Below are 20,862 nucleotides of genomic sequence, written 5' to 3' on the forward strand. Positions count from 1 at the left end.
TAAAAATGCTGGTGAAAGAAATCAAAGAAATTTTGAATAAATGGAAGACATACCATATGTTGTATGATGGGACATTCAGCATAAAAATGATGCCATCTCTTTCCAAAGTAATCTATAAATTTAAGGCAATTTCTATCAAAATCCCAGGAAGATTATTTATAAAAATAGATAGGTTTATTCTAAAATTGACATGGAAAGACATAAGCCCTAAAGTAACTAAAACAATTATAAAAAAAATAAGATGGGAGGGATCACTTTACTTGATTTCAAAGGCGTAAGATATGGCTACAGTAATAAAGACTGTGTAGTACTTGGGGAGGGATAAACACACATAGCAATGGAACATAATAGAAAACCCATAAATGCATCCACACAAATATGATCAACTATTTTTTTGAACAAAGGTACAAAAACAATTTAAGGAAGGAAGGATTGTCTTAAGAAATGGTGGTGGAGTGATTGAATATATTCACAAGAAAAAAATATATAAACCTCAATGTAAACCTCATGTCCCAGTTAAAACTTAATTCAAAGTGGTAAAAATGTAAAATTTGAGACTATGAAACTTTTAGGAGATAATATAGGTGAAAATCTATAAGCCCTATGGCATGGTGAAAAGTTCAGACATGACATTAAAAGCACAACCCTAAAAGGAGCAAATTAATAAACTGGGCTTTGCCATAATAAAAACCTTTTGAAAGACCTCATTAAGAGGATCAAAAGACAAGCTACAGACTGGGAGAAAAATGTCTGCAAACTAAACAAAGGATCTGTGTCAAAATCATATAAACAATTCTCAACATTGAACAATAAACAAACCACTCAGAAAAATGGGCAAAAGACATAGAGAAACATTTCACTAAAGAGGATATATTAATAACAAATAAGCACTTGAAAATATGTTGGACAACACTAGAAACACAGATTAAGACTATAATGAGATATCAGTACATTCATCAGAAGAACTAAAATAACAAATGATGAAAATATCAAATGTTGGCAAGGATGTGGAGAAACTGGATCCCCTGTACATTGCGGGTATGTAAAATGGTGCAGGCACTTTGGGAAATAGTTCAGCAGTTTCTTGAACAACTAAAAGGACATTCATCATAAATGCCAGATATTGCACTCCTGAATCAGAGAAGTTAATTAAGGCTTATGTCCACAAAAAATTGTGCATGATTGTTCATAGCAGTGTGAATTCTAATAGCTCAAAATTAGAAACAGACACAACAACCCTCAATAAGTTAATGATTAAACAAACAGTGGTTCCTTCAAACCATGGGACACTACTCAACAATAAAAAGCAATGACCTACTGATACATCTACAGCTTAAATGGACCTCAATGGCATTATGCTGGGTGGAAAAAAAAAATCAGAAGTTCACATACTGCATATTGTTATTTTTATAGAATTCTCAAAACTGCTTAATCAAAAACATGTAAAACAGTTTAGGGTTGCCAGGAGTTAGATATTTCAGAGGTGTTGGCATAACACTTAAGGAAGAACTCCGTGATGATGGAAGAACTCTGTATTTTCATTACAATGCAAATAATTACAGAAAACTGCATTGCGATAAAAGGACATGTGAAGCCATACATCACATTCTACCAAGGTCAATTCTCTGGTTTTGATATTGTACTCTATGGCTATAGGATGCAAACACTGGAGAAAACTAGGTCAAGAGTACAACTTATGTTCCATCTTTGCAACTTCATGTAAATCTATACTTATTCCAGAACATAATATTAAAAAATAAGAAACATAATCACGGCACATTGTAATAATCACATGTGAGTACTTGTAAGGGTATATTTTTAATATTAACTAACCCACCATTTTTATATCTTGACATACCAAAACGGAATGTCAATATATAACCCTCAAACTTAATGAATCAGAAGATAGCAGTAGTGGCTGTTAATAGAAAAACCTTAGACAAATTAAACTTAACAAGATTTAATAGAAAAAAAAAAAAAGATTCACAAATCTGGCAGCCCCTAAACCAGAATAGGTTCAGACAGGTTGCAGTGCAGTCACACAGTGAAAGACTTATGGCCGGAAAAAGGAAAGTCAAATACAGAAAAGAAAATTCAGGTACAGAAACAGCTGGATTGGTTACAGTTCAGCGATTGCCTTATTTGAACACTGTTCGAAAAGTCTGCCACCCTTGATTGGCCAAAACTCAATGACTGGTGCAAGGGTATGTTACAGTCTGTTTACACAACCAGTTAGATTGCAGTTCAGTAGGTCCAGAGAAATTTTTAGGCTGAACTTAAAATATGTAAGCAGGGCGCTTTAGGGTAAACTTAATCTAACAAGTTGCATGCTATTTAGAAATATGTAGAAGTGGAAATAGCATTAAAAATAGCTAAAATAATTAAAGTGGTTGTATTAGTCCATTTTCACACTGCTATAAAGAACTGCACAAGACTGGGTAATTTATAAAGTAAAGAGGTTTAATTGACTCACAGTTCAGCATGGCTGGGGAGGCCTCAAGAAACTTACAACCAAGGCAGAAGGGAAAAGGGAAATAAGGCACCTTCTTCCCAAGAGAGCAGGAAGGAGAAGTGACCAGCAAAGGGAGAAGAGTCTTTTCTAAAACCATCAGATCATGTTAGAAGTCAGTCACTATCATGAGAACAGCAGGGGGGAAACTACCCCTATGATTCATTTACCTCCACCTGGTCTCTCCTTTGACACATGGGGATTATGTGGATGATGTGAAGTACGATTCAGGAAGAGATTTTGGGTGGAGACACAGCCAAGCCATATCAGTGGTGCTTCTGAGAATGGATAAAGGAGAAAGTGTAGAGAGGAGTTAAGAACACTGATTGTTTTAAAAATTAAATGTATCAGTACTATTTCATAGTTAAGCAATGGATATGTTATTTTTTTTTTTTTTTAAAGAAAAGTAAAAAATAAGAGAGGAAGTAAGGACATGTTTAGTATAAGTACTTAGAGCAACTGGACAAGCTGTGATATTTACAAAATAACTAGCTACATGAAAGGCAAAGACAAGGTTGTAATTAAAACTACTTTCAGGTGGTAGCTTCTCTTTAATTATTAATCATTTTGCATAGTTGGATACATGTTACATGTTGCTGTATACATTTTCAATCTGGATTCCGAAGGCATATTTTGCCTTTAAAAGTCAAAGTAGTAATCGCTTTTATTTTAATGACTAAAATTCCTAGTAGCTCTGAGTTCTAGGTCAACATTCTTATGGTCCATATCTTGATCATTTGGAAGTAAACAGGGTTTTCCTGAGGGTCCAGCAATAGTGAAAAGAAAAATATTATGGTCTAATACTAAAATACCAATAGTCTCTATGTCTTATTGAAAAATTAAGAGGCGTTTCATTCACACAACCACACAAACCTTTCCTGATAAGTCTTAGATTTGTCTATCTAAAAAAAATTTATTAAAAATACATTTGCGACTCTGCATATGCATGGAGACTATCGTATGTACTGAAAACAAACTGAGAACTAAAATAGTCACATTTCACTGGTAAATATCAAAATGGGATAATCATATCACCAAAACAGTCTTGGGAAATATAGACAAGTTACATTGAAGATCCATGTAACTCAACGTTACCTCTAGAAAGGCAAAACTGTTATTGCTGAATTATTCACAAAAATATGTTCTCATATTAATTTTAAATTGCTTTGAGTTAGATCAAATACATGTGTCAATAGATTTCTATATTCTACAAAGATGTTTTAATTATATAGTGGGTACAGTGAAGACCAGAAATTAACCCAGAGCTCACTCAAGGGATAATTTTTTTATTTACAGAGTGACTACTTATTTATTCTGCTCTTTGTATCTTTAACACCCTCATTAATTTTCCTTAAGCTTCTAATTTGGAATGAAGTTGCAATATCCCAAGATCATCTCCAAGAAGAGCACCAAGATTGTAATATTGTATACTATGCCCCTAGGCTATATCCTAGGACTATTAAGCACATTATTCCAATATTGCTAAAGCACATAATGAACTGTGTTAAATACTAATCAAATATTTAAACAAATTCATTTCACTAGATGATGCTATGCCTAAGAACTTTGCTTAGTTAATTCATTGATTAAATCAAGTAATTATTTTAATTGAGCTATTTGATGGATTCTTTAATCACAAAGTATTTGTTAAAAACATCTATTTGGGGGTCATAAAATAATTTTCTGTTACTTTAAATGCAATCCCTTTATATAAAAATGTTTTCTGATTAAAAAGTTTAAAACTTCTGAAGTGTAGACATTTTTATGCATAACTTGTGCATTTTGGAGAAAAGCATTTAAGATCCCAAACAATATACTCCAAAAATATTATCTTACACTTATTACACATATTGGTTTCTAGAAAAGAAATATTATATTTAGTTACACTAGCCCTGATTCTAGCTCCTGGGTGAAAAATAAATCTTATGAAACATTTTAACTGGCCTCTGGAAAGTTATACTGATCTGTATTGATTCCTTATGATAAAGAGTTAGAAACAGTTACATTCAAAAAAGAACTTTATGCATTTGGGATTGAATTGAGGAATTCAGTACATATTTGTTAACTTGTTCATCAAATTTTACTCTGTAAAATTATTCAACCCTCTACCTGTATTTCGTAAGGATTTCCATTGTTCCAGACACTAGTAGAAGCCTTGAGAATAAAGCCCTCCTTCAGATTTCTAGTGACAGAAAATGTGAGTTAGTTTTCATATTCTCTTGCTTATCAAGTAGGGTATATTTATAGGTTTAGCATTTTAAAATTATTATTTGAGGGACAAATAAGGTTTCTCTCTGAAAACTATACTTAAGAAAACAGCACAAAGTAAATGTGATTTATCATCTAAATAAAATGTATGCATTGCTTGCATTTAATAGATCAAGGAGATATAGAAATGTTAATCTAGACTGCCATTTTCTTATGCAAATGCAATACTAACTCAGCTACATCTCAGTCCTACCTAGGACAATTCATTTTACCTAAAATAATAGAAAATACTTTTGAGCTATACTGTACATTTTAAGCTGAGTAGAGATTTGTTTTCATTATAAATAGTATTTGATACATAATGGGTAACAAATAGATTATTAGATTCTTGATTTTCACATGAACTGAGGTAGCAGGAAGTAAAAGAAGACGAAAGCCTTAAAAAGTTTTCTCCTAATTAGGGGAAACATTAATACCTCTTAAAAATTGGCTCAAATGATTATCATTCCAATAATACCAATTCACTTATCATTGTAAACATTGTAACAAGTTAAAAAGGAATTTTTTCAACTGCATATATATGCTAATAAGCTCTAGTTTTCTTTCCATTCTAATATTTGATTTTAATTTATTTTATAATTTGCTTCCCTTCGAAACCACATATTTATGAAATATTGGGTTTTATTTTCAAAACAAAATTTGTAAAATCACTTTTAAAATCAAATAAGATATCAAATAAAAATTTTTATAAAATCTTTTTATGGATAAAATATCTAATATGCAACTATAAAGAATTTTACTTTTTGTTTCATAAATACTTTATTATTAATAATATATAAATTATCCCTAAAGGATTTGATCATTCCATTAGCTCCCATTAAGGCCATATACTATTTAGATTAGTAAAACATAAAGTAAAGGTGTTAAGGTCTGAGGTACTTTTTAATATAACTTTAAAATATGTTTTGAGCAGCAAAGAAACCCACACTTTCCTTACATGGAAGACATTTCTCATCACTGGAGATCTAGGCAGTATGCACTAACAGAAGTCCTGTGCAACATTCTGTTTTAGAGGATATCACCATGGATACTCAGATTATCATTTTATTTTCATTCATTCCAAGCAATTCTACTGCTTTATAATAATTCAATCCATGGCCTGAATTAATAGGTACCAAGAGTTTACCTTGTATATCATTAGTGTTTTTGTCTTATATTTAAGAAATGTTTATTTGAATTTATCTCAAATTAATTTATATGTATGTTAAAAAAGAATAAGAATCCTTATTTTTTATTTGTGTTACTCTTTAATTAGTTTCTATATTATTCATTAATTAGGGCTATTTAATTTCCCTTTTTACCATTCTCTGAATTAGCCTCATTTTTTTCCTTATAATATAAAGACATTAGAAGTTTGCATCACCATTGATAACAGATACTTACAATACATCATGCAATATTACAATCTCCTTCAGGTATCAATGAATTAAATTAACAGGTTATATGAAGTTATTTGTATTATTTTGTATTTAAAGGTCTTTATGTTGTTTTGGACTGTTTATTGAACCTGACATCATGAGAGGTAAAGCAACCACTTTACACTAATATTATAGTGTTTTTTGTTAGTTTTAGAAGAATTATAGAAATCATTCTTTGTGTGAAATTGCCTTAAAGGTGTTTTGTTTTTTACACTTAAAAATATATCTAATTAACAAATATGTATATAATCAAGGTGTACAACATAATTTGATATACTATATATATATATATATATATATATAGTAGTGATTGCCACAATTAAATTAATACATTCATCACCACACATACCATATCTTAGAACCCAGAACTTATAGGTGAAACTTTATACTCTTTTACCAATGTCTCTTGTTATTCCCCACCTGCAATCGCCCAGTAAGCACTGTTCTACTCTGTTTCTATGAATTTGATTCTTTAGTTTCCACAAATAAGTAAGATAATACAATACTTGTCTTTTTGTTTATGGCTTATTGCACTTCTCATAATGCCCTCTAGGCTCATTCATGTTTTCACAAACGGTAGGATTTCCCACTTTTTTTATGGCAGAATATTGTGCATTGTGCATGCATAAAAATTTGCACACACATACAGACACCACATTTCTTTAATCCATTACTGGTTGATAAACAGGTCAGTTTCATATCTTGGCTACTGTGAATAACGGCACAATGAACATGAGGATACACATCTCTCTTCAAGACATTAATTTTATTTCTTTTGAATATATATTAGTTTTCCATTTTTTATACAATTTGGGAAGTAGAGAGCTGGAAATATTTAGTGAATAGTACTCCTTTATATCATTCTTTTTTCTTTTCTTTTTCAACTTTTATTTTAGATTCAGGGGACACATGTGCAGGTTTTTTACCTGGGTATCTTGAATGAGGCTGATATTGGAGGTATGAATGATACTGTCACCTAGCTACTGAGCAAAGACCTATCAGTTAGTTTTTCAACCATTGCCCTCCTTCCTCCCTATCCCCTATAGTAGTCCCCAGAGTCTACTGTTGACATCTTCATGTCCATGAATACTGATGTTTTTAGCTCCCATTTATACGTGAGAACATAGAGTATTTGGCTTTCCGTTCTTGTGTTAATTTTCCTAGGATAATGGCCTCTAGCTGCATCCATATTGCTGCAAAGAACATTGCTTCTTTCTTTTTAATGGCTGCATAGTATTCCATGCTATACATATATCAAATTTTCTTTGTCAAATCCATTGTTGATGGGCACCTAGGTTGATTCCATCATCTCAATAGATGCAGAAAAATCTTTCTATAAAATCCAATGTCTTTTATGATAACCCTCAAGAAACTACACATCAAAGGAACATACTTCAAAGTAATAAGAGACATCTGACAAACCCACAGCCAACATGATACCGAATGGGCAAAAACTGGAAGAATTCTCCTTGAGAACGGATGCTTAGTTCTTTGATATACTTTAGTTAAAAGTATTGAAGGATTTCAGAGTACCACAGACAAAAGTAAAAAAGTAAAATTAACAAAATGTTATAATTAAATTGAGGCACCATCATCGATTTTTACTACTTTCCCATGAGGTGTTTGTTAATTTTGCTAGACAATTTCCAATCTTTAATAGGTAATTTTGTCAACGAGGTTTGATTTAAATGACAAGTATTTACACATTCAATAAGAAAATATAAAGCCAATAATGAGTTCTTAGTTATAGTAATAAAAAAAGTCATATTAAAAGACAAGTTTAAAATATTGCCAAATAAAATTTAAAAATTATACAATATAGACCTCTGTCATTACTTAATAAAATGGCAATGATCACCATCTTCTGGTGGCTAGCATTTTTACAGCATTATATGTTTAAGAACTTTACAAATATTTTACATAACACCTGTGAAATGCAATTGTTATCTGCAAATGTAAATACATTATAGGTGCCTATGAAGATACTCATCTTCTGATTTGATATGTGTTTTGTAACTGCATTTGATGAACCAAGATTTGTGCAGGGAGCCATGAAAAATACAGTAAAGGCTGGCATGGCCCCTGCTATCAAGAGTGAGAAAATCAAGTTGTGTAGATTGTATGAAAAATAGAAATTAAGATTCAAGCAATAGACCCAGTGTACAAAACCAACAAAAACATCAACAAAGAAAACACTAAGTGGAACTAGGATTGGTTATGTAAGTGGAACCAGGATAAAAATGATAGGTTACCTTGGTAGAAGTAGGACAAAAATATAGATAGGATAAGTTTTTCTGTTATTCTTTTGTCATTTTACCATTATACAGTCATTAATATATATTATATACTAAAACTCTTTATTTGTATGAATTTCACATAAGTTTTACATAGAATTTCCACATATAAAGGATATGTATATTTGGCAATAAATATATGCTACATGATAAACTGTTTTTATCTTTACTAATGTTCAAATTATAGCTAATCTCTAAACTAATTATATCTAATCACAAATAGTAATCTCACAAGAGGACTGAAAAATAAAATCTTATTTAGGAAATGATATATGCATGATATATCTTTTACATATATCTTGGTCATGTTTTATGAAGTTTCTGATTTTTGAAAATGTTTTAATGATTGTTACTTCTTTGAGTGTCTTTTTGAGACGGAGTCTCACTCTGTCACCCAGGCTGGAGTGTAGTGGCCGCATCTCAGCTCACTGCAAGCTCCGCCTCCCGGGTCTACGCCATTCTCCTGCCTCAGCCTCCCGAGTAGCTGGGACTACAGGCGCCCGCCACCTCACCCGGCTAGTTTTTCTTTGTATTTTTTAGTAGAGACGGGGTTTCACCGTATTAGCCAGGATGGTCTCGATCTCCTGACCTTGTGATCCGCCCGTCTCAGCCTCCCAAAGTGCTGGGATTACAGGCTTGAGCCACCGCGCCCGGCTCTTTGAGTGTCTTAGCTACAAAATTGGGGTGATTATCTTTGACAGTGAACCAAAATGAAATATTTTTTTCTTTAATATATTTAAAATTTCAAAACCAAAGATTAAACATTCCCTTTGAGAAAATTAAACGCAAATTTGGCCAGGCTCTGGAGACAAAGCAAACGACAAAAATGTCAGAGAATCAACAAGCAAAAAAGACCATCTCATAAACACATGTGCAGTTGATGAGATAAATCTCAGAATGAGTGAAGAAAGGCAAATAGCTGGAGTCAACAGAGTAGGTAATGGGCATCAGTGAACCTTTTCACAAATCCAAAAAGTGTAGTGAAATTCTGTGCTGGTTCAAGTATTATAGAGTATATTTTTAAATTGATTTTTTAAAAAGAGATTATTTTACAAAAACGATGCTTTAAAACGTTATTAGTCTCTCTTTACACAAGCGTTAGAACTAGGACAAAAATGCAGGTATCAATTTCCTAATTAAATCCATAAATTAGCAATAAATTTTAGTATTTGAATAAGCAAGTCAGGAGACTTATTTTTGAACTATGAAAAGGTTGAAAGCTAGGTATGTTGTAGGATTATTAAAATGTCAAATTCAGAATATTACCTTTTGATTTACATCCTGTTATTTATATTATTAATTTTAATAATAATCATTTAGAAAAGAAGTTCGTAAGTTTTTATTTAGAAGAGAGCAAAAGACAAATGATATAAATGAGAGTTATGAACCAAAACATATATAGCATGTAAAAATTTCAATAAAATATACTTAAAAATCATTAAAAATTAATATAAAATTACCTTATTAAGGAATCTTAATTAAAAATGAAGACCTCTCTACTAAATATAAATTTTATTAAGTAATTGAAGAGTTCTTCACATGCAAAATCTTAGTGTAAAAAAAAAGGAACAGGCTACATTATGTTCCTGCAATTTTGAAAATAGTCTGACTTTTTAAAACACAAAATCAAAGATGCCATTAGAACATGATTTTGCTCTCAAGAACTGTTCTTTCATTTATTGTCTTACTTTGATGGAGTACAGAGTAATATAGAGAAGCAAGGAAAGCCTGATTGTAGTATGAGTTGGAACCAGTAGGAACATTATTGGGTATTAGTAGGAATAAGAAATACGATGGCCAAGGAAATCTCACTTTAATTACTGTTTTGACCAAGAGTTCCATCTCAATATCGTTTAATATCTTCCAATTTAATGCCCTCTCACCCTACATGTCATTACAACAATGTACATTTCATGAAGTTTAGTAGGAGTATTTTCAGAAGCATGGTAGTAACAGTTTGCCCATATAGCTTTAAATTCCAATTTTGGAGAATTGCCTTCTTCAAATATTACATTTGAGATTACCCACTGTCATATCCTGTTAGCTATGCCTTGTGTACTTTTATTATTCTCTTTTTCATGTCAGAGAAATTCTGATGGACTGATGATGAGATAGAGTGGAAAAAGAATAGAGATTCACTTCTAGGGGTAGAGAGTAGAATAGTGGTTACTAGAGGCTGGAAAGTGGCAGGGGGATAGGGAAAGATGATGGTTAAAGGATAAAAATTGCAGGAAGACTGGAGGAATAAGCTCTCATGTTCTACAGCATTGTAGGATGTCTATAGTTAACAACAACTTATATATTTTCAAATAGCTGGAAGAGATAATTTGTAATGTTCCCAATGCAAAAAATAATAAATGTTAGACATGATGAATAGGATAATTATCCTGATTTGATCAGTATACATTGTGTTGAATTGAAAAATCACTATATATTTCATAAATATGTAAAATGATTATGTGTCAATTTAAAACATAAGTAATTTTTAAAATATCTAAATCAAGTTGTGGAAAAAGTAAAAACAAACACTTAAACATTTAGTGTATATTGTCATATTGTCTTTTTGAAGGTGTTATTAAATTCATTCCTACCAGTGATGTTTAGGGGTTACCACTTTCCAAATGTTTAACAATCTTGGATATAATGTAAACATTTAATATATGCCATTATGTAAGAAAAGAAAAATAATAGAGATTCATATACCTATAAAACATTGTTTTTCTGAAATTTCTCCAAAATAAGTGATTTAGCTTCTGTGATATTTCTCCTTGATATTTATTTATTCATTTATTTAGAGTTAGGGGCTTTCTCTGTCTCCTAGGCTGGAGTGCAGTGGCATAATCATAGCTCACTGTAACCTCCAACTCCCAGGCTCAACAATCCTCCTGCCTCAGTCTCTTGAGTAGCAAGGACTACAGGTGTTTGCCACCATGTCTGGTTATTTTTTAAATACTTTGTAGAGATGCATGAAAAACACTATCACATACTTAAAATATTTTAAGAATACTTAGACATTTTCCAACGACTGGACTGATTTTAAATGAATTAAATTTAAATAAAATTAATTTAAAATTATTTACTGTTCCCCAGACTGGTCTCGAACTCCTGACCTCAAGTAATCCTTCTATCTTGGCTTCTTAAAGCTAAGGGATTACAGGCATAAGCCACCATACCTAGCCTCTATTTAACTCCAATGTGCTAAATTTTCATATTTAACAAAGTTTAAAATCTCTATTCCTCTATCAAAAAAAAAAAAAAAAACATATAGAATATGGATACAAGTTAGATACAAGATTAAATGCTCTCTGGCAAAGAGAAAATTGTACCTATAATACATTTTTAAGTAGTCTGTTTACTTCTAAAAATAAAGGTAATTAATATTGACATGTTTGTATTCTGTCTCTATCAAAACTATTTAAAATTCTGAACGTGTTAGAACATTATGATTTTTCCCAAGATTTCTCAAGAATTAGAGAGTTATATTTTTAAAAGTAGAAAAGTAGGTTTCAGGAAGCATTATAACATTCTAAATTACTTGATTTATGACTTCATAAGTATTAATTTTTAGTTGAACACAAGCAGTTTCTTTTCGAAGAAAGGAAAGGTAATAGTTCTTTACATTACATCTTTGTGGAAATGTATGAGAGAAATTCATAGTCACTAAACTTGTTAATGCTTATAATGTGTTAATTTAGGGTATTTTATTAAATAATCATTATTTTCTGCTACTGAATATAAACTAAAAGAAGTTACACGGTCTTTTGCAAATAATTTTTTAGTGTTCTGTTTTTGTTTATGTTGCACACAGACATTGAAAAATAGGTAATCATAATAAGTTGAGCAATATGTCATAGCACATTGAGAGTGTTAAAGTTGGGAAAATATCGAAGGAGCTACATTTTTTTCTGAAATAAAGAAAATGAAATAAAGATTAGAGAAGAAAGAGGTCAGGACATAAGAAAAAGTGTGATTAATCACACTGACCCTTCAATGAACCGGAATTATCAGTTCCTGGTTCATTGTCATGGTTAAGTTTTCCTGAATGCCAACCACCTACTTTCTAGGTGCTCTCCTGTTAACTTCTATTAGAATAGAGAATCTCTGGTGTGTCTAGAACAACACTGTCAGTATGGTAGTCACTAGGCACCTGCGGCTATGCAGCACTTGTCATATGGCTAGAACAATGAGTAAATAATTTAAAATTAATTTTATTTAAATGAAATTCATTTAAAATCAGTCCAGTCATTGGAAAATGTCTAAGTATTCTTAGAATATTTTAAGCATGTGACAATGTTTTTTCACTACAAATTGTATACAATTTAAATAGAGAATGTATTTCTGATGGCAATATAGCATTCAAATTGAAATGTTACAAACATTTCTAAGTGTTACAAATCATATTAAAAATATTTAGTTCAGAAAATTTATCTTAATTTTATTTTGAAACAACTATAGCATTGTATAACATGCAAACATCCATATACACATATGTGCGTATACTGTTTGTGTGCATATGTAAAAAAGCATTTTCTTTATACTGTGGTACTGGAAACTACTCAAATATGCATGAGAAGTAGACTGTAAGTATATTTTGACATACACATTAAATAGAATGGTGTAAATCAATGGTAGAAGGAATAAGTTCTAGCATTCAGTAGTGCAATAGGAAAATTATAGATAACAATAATTTATTATATATTTGAAAATAGCTAGATTTGTAATGTTCCCAACACAAAGAAAGAAATAAATGTTTGAGTTGATGGATACCCCGATTGCCCTGATCTGATCATTACATATTGTGTACAGGTATCAAAATCACATGTACCCCCAAAATATATATAATTATTAAATATCAATTAAATAAATAAATAACTACGCTCTAAGCATCGATAGGAATAAATCACAAAACACATTTTTTGAAAGAATCTAGGAATAATAAAACCTACACTCTTTCATTTCACCTAAAAGTTCAAAGTTAGAGAAAGCCAGATCAAATTATTTTATGAGTCATACATGTGGTGAACTTTTAAAGACACTCAAGGGAGTGAATAATAACAATTATAGTTTGTTCTTACCTCTGGAGTGGGAATAAAGGCAAGTGTCCAGGGAAGGACCCAGGAAAATGTCTATGTTGCTGATATTTGATTCCTTAAGCTGTTTTTTTAATGCATCTTTAAATTGTATATATGCATTACATATACATCATTTACTGTAAAATATATTGCATAATACAAAACAGAATAAAATATTTTTAAAGTTATTAAAATTCACTTTATAATCCGGTATTGATCTATTAATTGCAATGTTTCATAATTTTAAAAATTAGTTTTATTAATGTATCACTCGCATAACACAAAAGTTAGCCATTTAAGTGTAAAATTCAACACTTTTTAATTTACTAACAGAATTATGCAATCATAATGATAATCTAATTTTAGAATATTTTCATCACCCCCAAAAAGAAACTCTATACTCATTAGCAGTCATCTCTCCCCAGATTCAGCAGCCTTCTCTCTCCAGCTTCAGATTTGCACTAATCTGCTTTCTGTCTCTATAAAGTTGACTTATCTTGATATTTCATGTAAAGAGAATCAAGAAATTTGTGGAAATTAGAAATTATTTCTTTTACTTACTTTGATGTTTTCAAGGTTAATCCATAGAGTGGCATATATCAGTAATTTATTATTGTTTATTATAAAATAAGTGTTTTATGTATAAATATACCTTATTTAATTTACCCTTTTATCAATTGATGGATATTTGGATTCTATCCATTTTTTAGTCTATTTTGAATAATACTCCTTTGAACACAATTTGTGTGGACATAATGTTTTCATTTCTATTAAATATATATCTAGGAGTGAAATATTCATGCCATGGGTTAACTCTTAACATTTTCTCATTTTTAAGGAAATGACAAACTATTCCAAAGTGGCTATACCATTTTATATTCCCATTAGCAATTTATGAGGATTTGAACATCTCCACACACTTATCAATACTCATCATTGTTAGTCTTTTTTATTGAAGTCATCCTTATGTATCTAAGCACTATCTCATAATGTTTGTATTTGCATTTCCCTAATCAAAAATGTTATTACACATTTTAAAAATGTACTTATTGGCCAGCTATCTTTTATAAAGAAATGCCTAAAGCTTTCCCTAAGTTTTAACCCATTAATTTATCTTTTAGTTATTTAATTATAATGTTGCTTTATATATTGTGAATGTAAGACCATTACCCAATGTACTATTTATAAATATTTTCTCCCATCTTGCAGATTGTCTTATCACTTCTTTATAGTATCATTTGCAGCATTTTTTTCTAATTTTGGTAAAGTCAATTTTCATCATTTGTGATTTTTGTGTCATATCTGATACACCATTACCTAATCTAAGGTTTCAAATATTCACTGATAAATATTCCTCTAAGTATTTTATTGCTATACCTCTTATATTTACATCTATGATCCACTGGTGTTAATTTTTGTGTAAGATGTAATAAAGAGGTATAATTTCATTCTATGTAACATGGATGGCCACCTATCCTAGCACCATTTGTAAAAATAAATAAATTAATTAATCAGACAAATAAATTCTTCTAATGAATTGTCTTGACATCTTATGGTCAAAATTCAATTGGCCATAGATGTGGTGGTATAATTCTGGACTCTAAATTCTGCTCAATTAATTTGTATGTCTATGCTACCTAATCTTCATTACCATAGCTTTGTAATAAAAGTTGAAGCCTGGATGTTTGAATCCTTCAACTTTTTTTCTTTTTCAAGACTGTTTTGGCTTTTCTAGGTCTTTTGCATTGTCTTGTACATTATAGGTTCAACTTGTCATTTTAATTTTTATTTTTTTGCAAAAATGGCAGCTAGATTTTGATAGAGATTGTGCTGAATACATAAATAAATTTCGGAAGTACTGTTATCTTTATGTTAAGCTTTCCAACTACTGACATGATATATCTTTCCATTTATCTATGTATTATTCTTTAATTACATTCAATAATGTTCTGTAGTTTCAGTGTACGATGTTGGCACTTTTTTGTTAAATGTATTCATAAGTACTAAAAATTATTTTTGATGCTATTTTAAATGGAATTGTTTTCATAATAATTTTTGCACACTGTTCACTATGTGTTTATCAATATATTCATTTTCTGGCAGGACATAGTGGCTCATGCCTGTAATTCCATCACTCTGGGAGGCTGAGTCAGACTGATTGCTTGAGGTTAGGAGTTTGAGACTAGTCTGGCTTATATGGTGAAACCTCATCTCTATTAAAAATATATAAGAAAAATAGCCAGGTGTGGTGGTATGTGCCTGTAATCCTAGTTACTTGGGAGGCTGAGGTAGGGGAATTGATTGAACCAGGGAGGTGAAGGTTGCAGTGAGCAAATATTGTGCCACTGCACTCCTGCCTGGGCCACAGAGCTAGACACTCTCTCTCTCTCTCTCTCTCTCCCCCCCACCCCCTCCCCCCCTTTCTCTCTCTCTCTCTCTCTATATATATATATGTGTGTGTGTGTGTGTGTATATATTCATTTTCTATATTGATATTTCTATATTAATCTTGTATCCTGCAAACTTGCAGAAATAATGTATTAGTTCTAATTATTTTTAATTGATTCCTCAAGATGTTCTATAACAAGATCATACAAAATGTAAATAAGATAATGTTCCCAACTTGAATGGAAACATTCTTTTTCTTTTTCTTTTTCTTTTCCCTAATTGACCTGGTTAGAACTTTCAGTGCAATACTGAGCAGAAATGTTAAGTGCAGAGCAGATATTCTGTCTTGAGCCTGACCTTCGGGAGAAAACATTTTTTCTTTCCCCTTTAAGTATGATCTTATCTGTGGGTTTTTCACACATGGCCATTCAGGTTTAAGAGATCCCCTTCTATTCCTATTTTGTTGAGTGAGTGTGTGTGTGTGTATGTGCACTTAATCGTGAAATTTCTGTCAAATTTTTTTTTTTACTTTTCCATGGTAACCATGCATTACAGACAGAAATTCACTTGGTCATGTGTCTAATCATATGTACGTTGCTGGATTTTACTTTGCTGATATTTTGTTGAGGATGTTTGCAGATATATTCATAAAGATGACTTGTCTGTCATTTTATGTTATTTTGATTTAGACATTAGGGTGATGCTATCTTCCTAGAATTGAAATAAGAGGTAGGAAGGGTGCCTCCTGTTCTATTTTATTTTGCAAGTGCCTATGAAGAAATAATATTAGTTATTCTTTAAATGTTGGATAGAATTCACATTTAAGCCATCAGGAGTTGACATTCTTTTTGTAGAAATTATTTTAAGTTGATAATTCAATATATTGGTTTGTTGTAGGTCTACTCAGATATTCTAACATTTTGCATCAGTATTGGTATTATGTTTCCTTTTTAGGAATTTGTCTATTTAATCTAAGTTATCTAATTTTTTGGAATATAGTTGTTAATACTGGAAGTGGCATCCTTCTTTATTCTATTTTTAGTAATTTAAATTGTTTTGGTTTTTTTTGTTGTTGTTGTTAGTATAGCTAAATATTTGTCTATTTTATTATATTTTGAAGCAATAAACTCTTGGTTTAACTGATACTCTTCTACTGGTTTTATGTTATTTCATTTATTTCTACTTTGTTTTTTATTGTTTTCCTTTCTTAGGACTTTTAAAGATCAGTTTGCTCTTCTTTACCCAGCCATCTGCTTAGATTATTAATTTGAAATCATTCCTAATTACTACTACTTTTTTTCTAGCTTAAACTTTTATTTTAGATTCAAGAAATACATTTGTGGGTTTGTTATGTGGGTACATTGCATGATGCTGAGCTTCGGCATACAATTGATCCCATCGCTTAAGCAGTGACCACAATACCTGACACGTAGTTTGTCAGCCCTTACACCCTCCCTCTAACTCCCTTTTCTGAGTCACTAGTGTCTACTGCTGCCATCTTAGTGTCTATGTATACCCAATGTTTAGCTCTGTGGTATTTGGTTTTCTGTTCCTATGTTAATTCTCTGAGGATAATGGCCCACAGCTGTATTTATATCACTGCGAAGGATATGATTTTATTTTTTTTCTACAGGTGTGTAGTATTCCATGGTGTACATGTGCCTTTTTTCCTTATCCAGTCTACCAGTGATGGGCACATAGGTTGATTCCATGTCTTTGCTATTGTGAGCAGTGCTGTGATGAACATACAAGTGCATGTGTCCTTTTTATCGGATAATTTATTTGGGGAGGGGGGTATGTATACCCAGTCATGGGATTACTGACTTGAGTGGTAGTTCTTTTTGTAAGTTCTTTGAGACATTTCTAAATTACTTTCCAGTGTCTGAAATACTTTATATTCCCACCTACAGTGTATAAGCATTCTCTTTTCTCCACATCGTTGCCAGCATCTGCTACTTTTTGACTATTTAATAATAACCATTCTTACTGGTACGAGATTTCTTATTGTGGTTTTGATTTGCATTTCTCTGATGGTTAGTCACGTGAGCGTTTTTTCTTATATTTCTTGGGCACTTGGATGTCTTCTTTGGAGCAGTGTCTGTATATGTTCTGTTAGCTCTAGTTTTTTTAATAGTATTGTTCAAGAGTCCTGTTTCTTTTTAATTTTCTGCCTGGCTGTTTCATTCATTCATTCAACCTGTGAGATAGTAAATGTACCAGTATTGTTTTTTAATTGTGCGCTACTCTCTACAATTCCACAATTTTTGCTTCATATTTTGGGGCTCACTGTTAGGCGAATATATGTTTTAACTGATGCACTGATACTTTTATTAATATCAAATATCCTTTTTATTCTAGTAACATTCTTTTTCCATAAAGTAAGTCTATTTTTGTCTAATATTAGTATAGCTACTCAAGCTTTTACTTAGTTACAATTTGTATGTAACTAATTGTACATAAAATTTGTATGTACAATTTTGTCTTTCTTGTAAGCAACATAGGTTATATTTGAATATAAAATGTGTCTCTCATAGGTAGCTTGTAGTTGGATTGTGCTTCTTTTTTCTCTTTTGTCAATCTCTGACTTACTATTGAAGTGTTTAATCCATTTACTGAAAAAGTAGGACTAGCATTGCCATTTTCCTTTGTTTCCTATGTTTTATATATCTGTTCCTCTATTCATCCATTTCTAATTTTTTTATGTTGTTAGATATAAATGCTGTAACTAAAAGTATAGCAAAATAAGGATAATAGAGATTAATGAGTAGTGTTGCTACTTTATAAATATCTTTATGGATACCATTTTTTGATGTTGTGGTGCTTAAGCAAAGAACATGAGAAAAAAATCAAAGAAACTATGTAGATAAGTGGGGGAAATGATGTTAAATATAACTTTAAGCAGTAAATAAAGTCCCTTTTGGCAACATTCTTGGCTTGCTTTATAAACATCAAGAAAACAGGCATAAATTATTCCTCTGATTAAAAAAATAAACAGGAGAAATAAGAGACTAGTAGGAGATGGAATTAGAATGATGTTTGGACTGAATTTATAAGAACTGGCTGATAATAATAAGGGCTTTGGATTTCACTAGAGTGAGATGACATTATTTCAGAGGGTTTTCAAGAGCTAAGATATGGAATCTCACATTCTAAAGAGGTCTCTTAGATTGCTATGCAGAAGGTATATCACAGGAAGAAAAGGGACAATGAAATGAGAGAAATTAGAAATGTACTAAAGTATTTAAGGTGATCTTTGTTAGAGGCAGTATTCAATATACACGTTGCAAAATGGAAGACTTATTTCAAAGAAAAGTCATTCTCAAGTCAGTGAATGTCCTAATTGGCTGTGGTTTTTGAAAGAAAAGAGGGTTCAAAGATGACCTTTAGATATTTGTCCTGAGTTACTGGCAGAGTAGAGGTACTATTTGTTGAAATACGGAAAATTATGGAAGAAATATATTTTGAAAAGGAGATATTATAATTATGTTTTATCCCATGTGTTAAGTTTAAAAAGCTTAATAAACACTTAATGCTTAATAGATAACGGAGTAAAGATGTCAAGAAGACAAACATATAAATGTGGAGATAACTGCAATAAAATGCCAACAGAAAGAAACTTCTATTCATGTTAAGAAAAGTGCACATGGGAGATCCCCATTTTTAAGGGATTTCTGAACAACCTCGTGCCAATGCTCTTAGCAAAGTACTACCAAAAGCATACTGCAGTCTACAAAGTTGTGTATATTACTCTTTGCACATGGAGAGGTTGTTTACTGTAGAAAACCGTGAAGTATCTAAGTAAGAGAGTATTAGAAAGAACTTATGACCCAACTTGGGTTCTGGTTTACTTTCTTAAGGAAACAGGGATTCATTCTCCATTGGTTGTTGTCAGAAAATGGAGCAATTCCATGGATAGGTATCTCAAGAAATCTTATCTGTGGAAAAGGCAGACTAGATTGAGGACAAAACTGTAACTGATAAATGAGTAGATGTTACTGATTTTAGCAGAACACAGTGATCTCGCTTTTGTATTACTTCATCATGTTCTTAGAATGACCTTGTCTGATGTTGGTTTTCTGGGAGATATAACGTATGTCCATCAGGAGTATAACAAGACCTATCTATCAGTATCAGTTTAACTTGTGATAATACCGAGGCCTTAGTTCAGCGTGTCAGATAATATTGTAATATGACTGAGGCCCATCTACCAGTGTTAGGTTAGTCCACAGATCTCAGGGCTGATTTATTTCTTAATCACCAGGAATAATGTGCCCCTTGAGAATAAAATAGCAATAAGTTTTAAATATCTGTTGCAGCCAAAAGACAAGAATCAAATAAGACCTTTTCTGCTCCCACCTTCCCTTCTCCTTCCTCAATTTCCCCAGGTCATCTTTCCAAAGATGTCAGAGCAATTAAGGTAGAACAAAAAGAAAGATGATGGACATAGGCCCTTCTTTCCACTGAGGTTCTCATACTTGCATCAGGTTTGATTTGAAAAGGGCAGTTTCATGATACTAGAATTTATCAAATTGGATAGAAATTGTCAATATTAATTACAATGGAGTTTGAAAAATATAAAGTTATATGATTTCTCTTTTCAAAAAATGAGTTTAAAATGAAAACATAAAATATGAAACCAAGAATCTTAGTGGGCTTTGTTATTTAGCCCAGTATTCACGTGAGTAGCTTTGCTCCACTTGGAAGATAGCGGTCTGCTTGATTCTGTTTGCACATGATCTCAACTACTCATGAAAAATAAGAAAAATCTCCTTCAAAGCCTAATTCACAGAGAAACAACCAAAAGATTTATATCCCAAAACCGTCTTTTTCAGTCTTCCCTTTAAAAGCATATTTGATTCTTAATTTGGATTTTAAAAAAGCATAAAATATTTCTTCTTGTCAATCTAAAGGCA

At 31.4% G+C, this 20,862-nt stretch overlaps 2 long non-coding RNA genes across 4 annotated transcripts in view; one reads left to right on the forward strand and one right to left on the reverse strand.

Moving 5' to 3' along the window:
• The window catches only part of LOC103885296, a 90,935-nt gene extending 85,150 nt beyond the window's left edge, over window positions 1-5,785 (reverse strand). The window contains exons 1-4 of one of the 2 annotated variants that reach the window (XR_648321.4): window positions 5,715-5,784; window positions 4,619-4,691; window positions 2,680-2,787; window positions 54-112 (exon numbers count right to left, since the gene is read on the reverse strand). This is a non-coding gene — a long non-coding RNA (uncharacterized LOC103885296). Of the gene's footprint in view, window positions 1-53; window positions 113-2,679; window positions 2,788-4,618; window positions 4,692-5,714 lie in introns of both variants that reach the window. The other variant, XR_004183793.1, reaches the window with a different exon arrangement.
• A 30-nt stretch (window positions 5,786-5,815) lies between these two features.
• Window positions 5,816-20,862, forward strand: part of LOC103885295 — a 40,150-nt gene continuing 25,103 nt past the window's right edge. Inside the window, exon 1 of one of the 2 annotated variants that reach the window (XR_648318.4) lies at window positions 5,816-5,888. This is a non-coding gene — a long non-coding RNA (uncharacterized LOC103885295). The remainder of the gene's footprint in view (window positions 5,889-20,862) is intronic. The other variant, XR_002522677.1, reaches the window with a different exon arrangement.

The sequence above is a fragment of the Papio anubis genome, chromosome 5 (genome assembly GCF_008728515.1).
Source record: "Papio anubis isolate 15944 chromosome 5, Panubis1.0, whole genome shotgun sequence".
Classification (NCBI taxonomy): domain Eukaryota; kingdom Metazoa; phylum Chordata; class Mammalia; order Primates; family Cercopithecidae; genus Papio; species Papio anubis.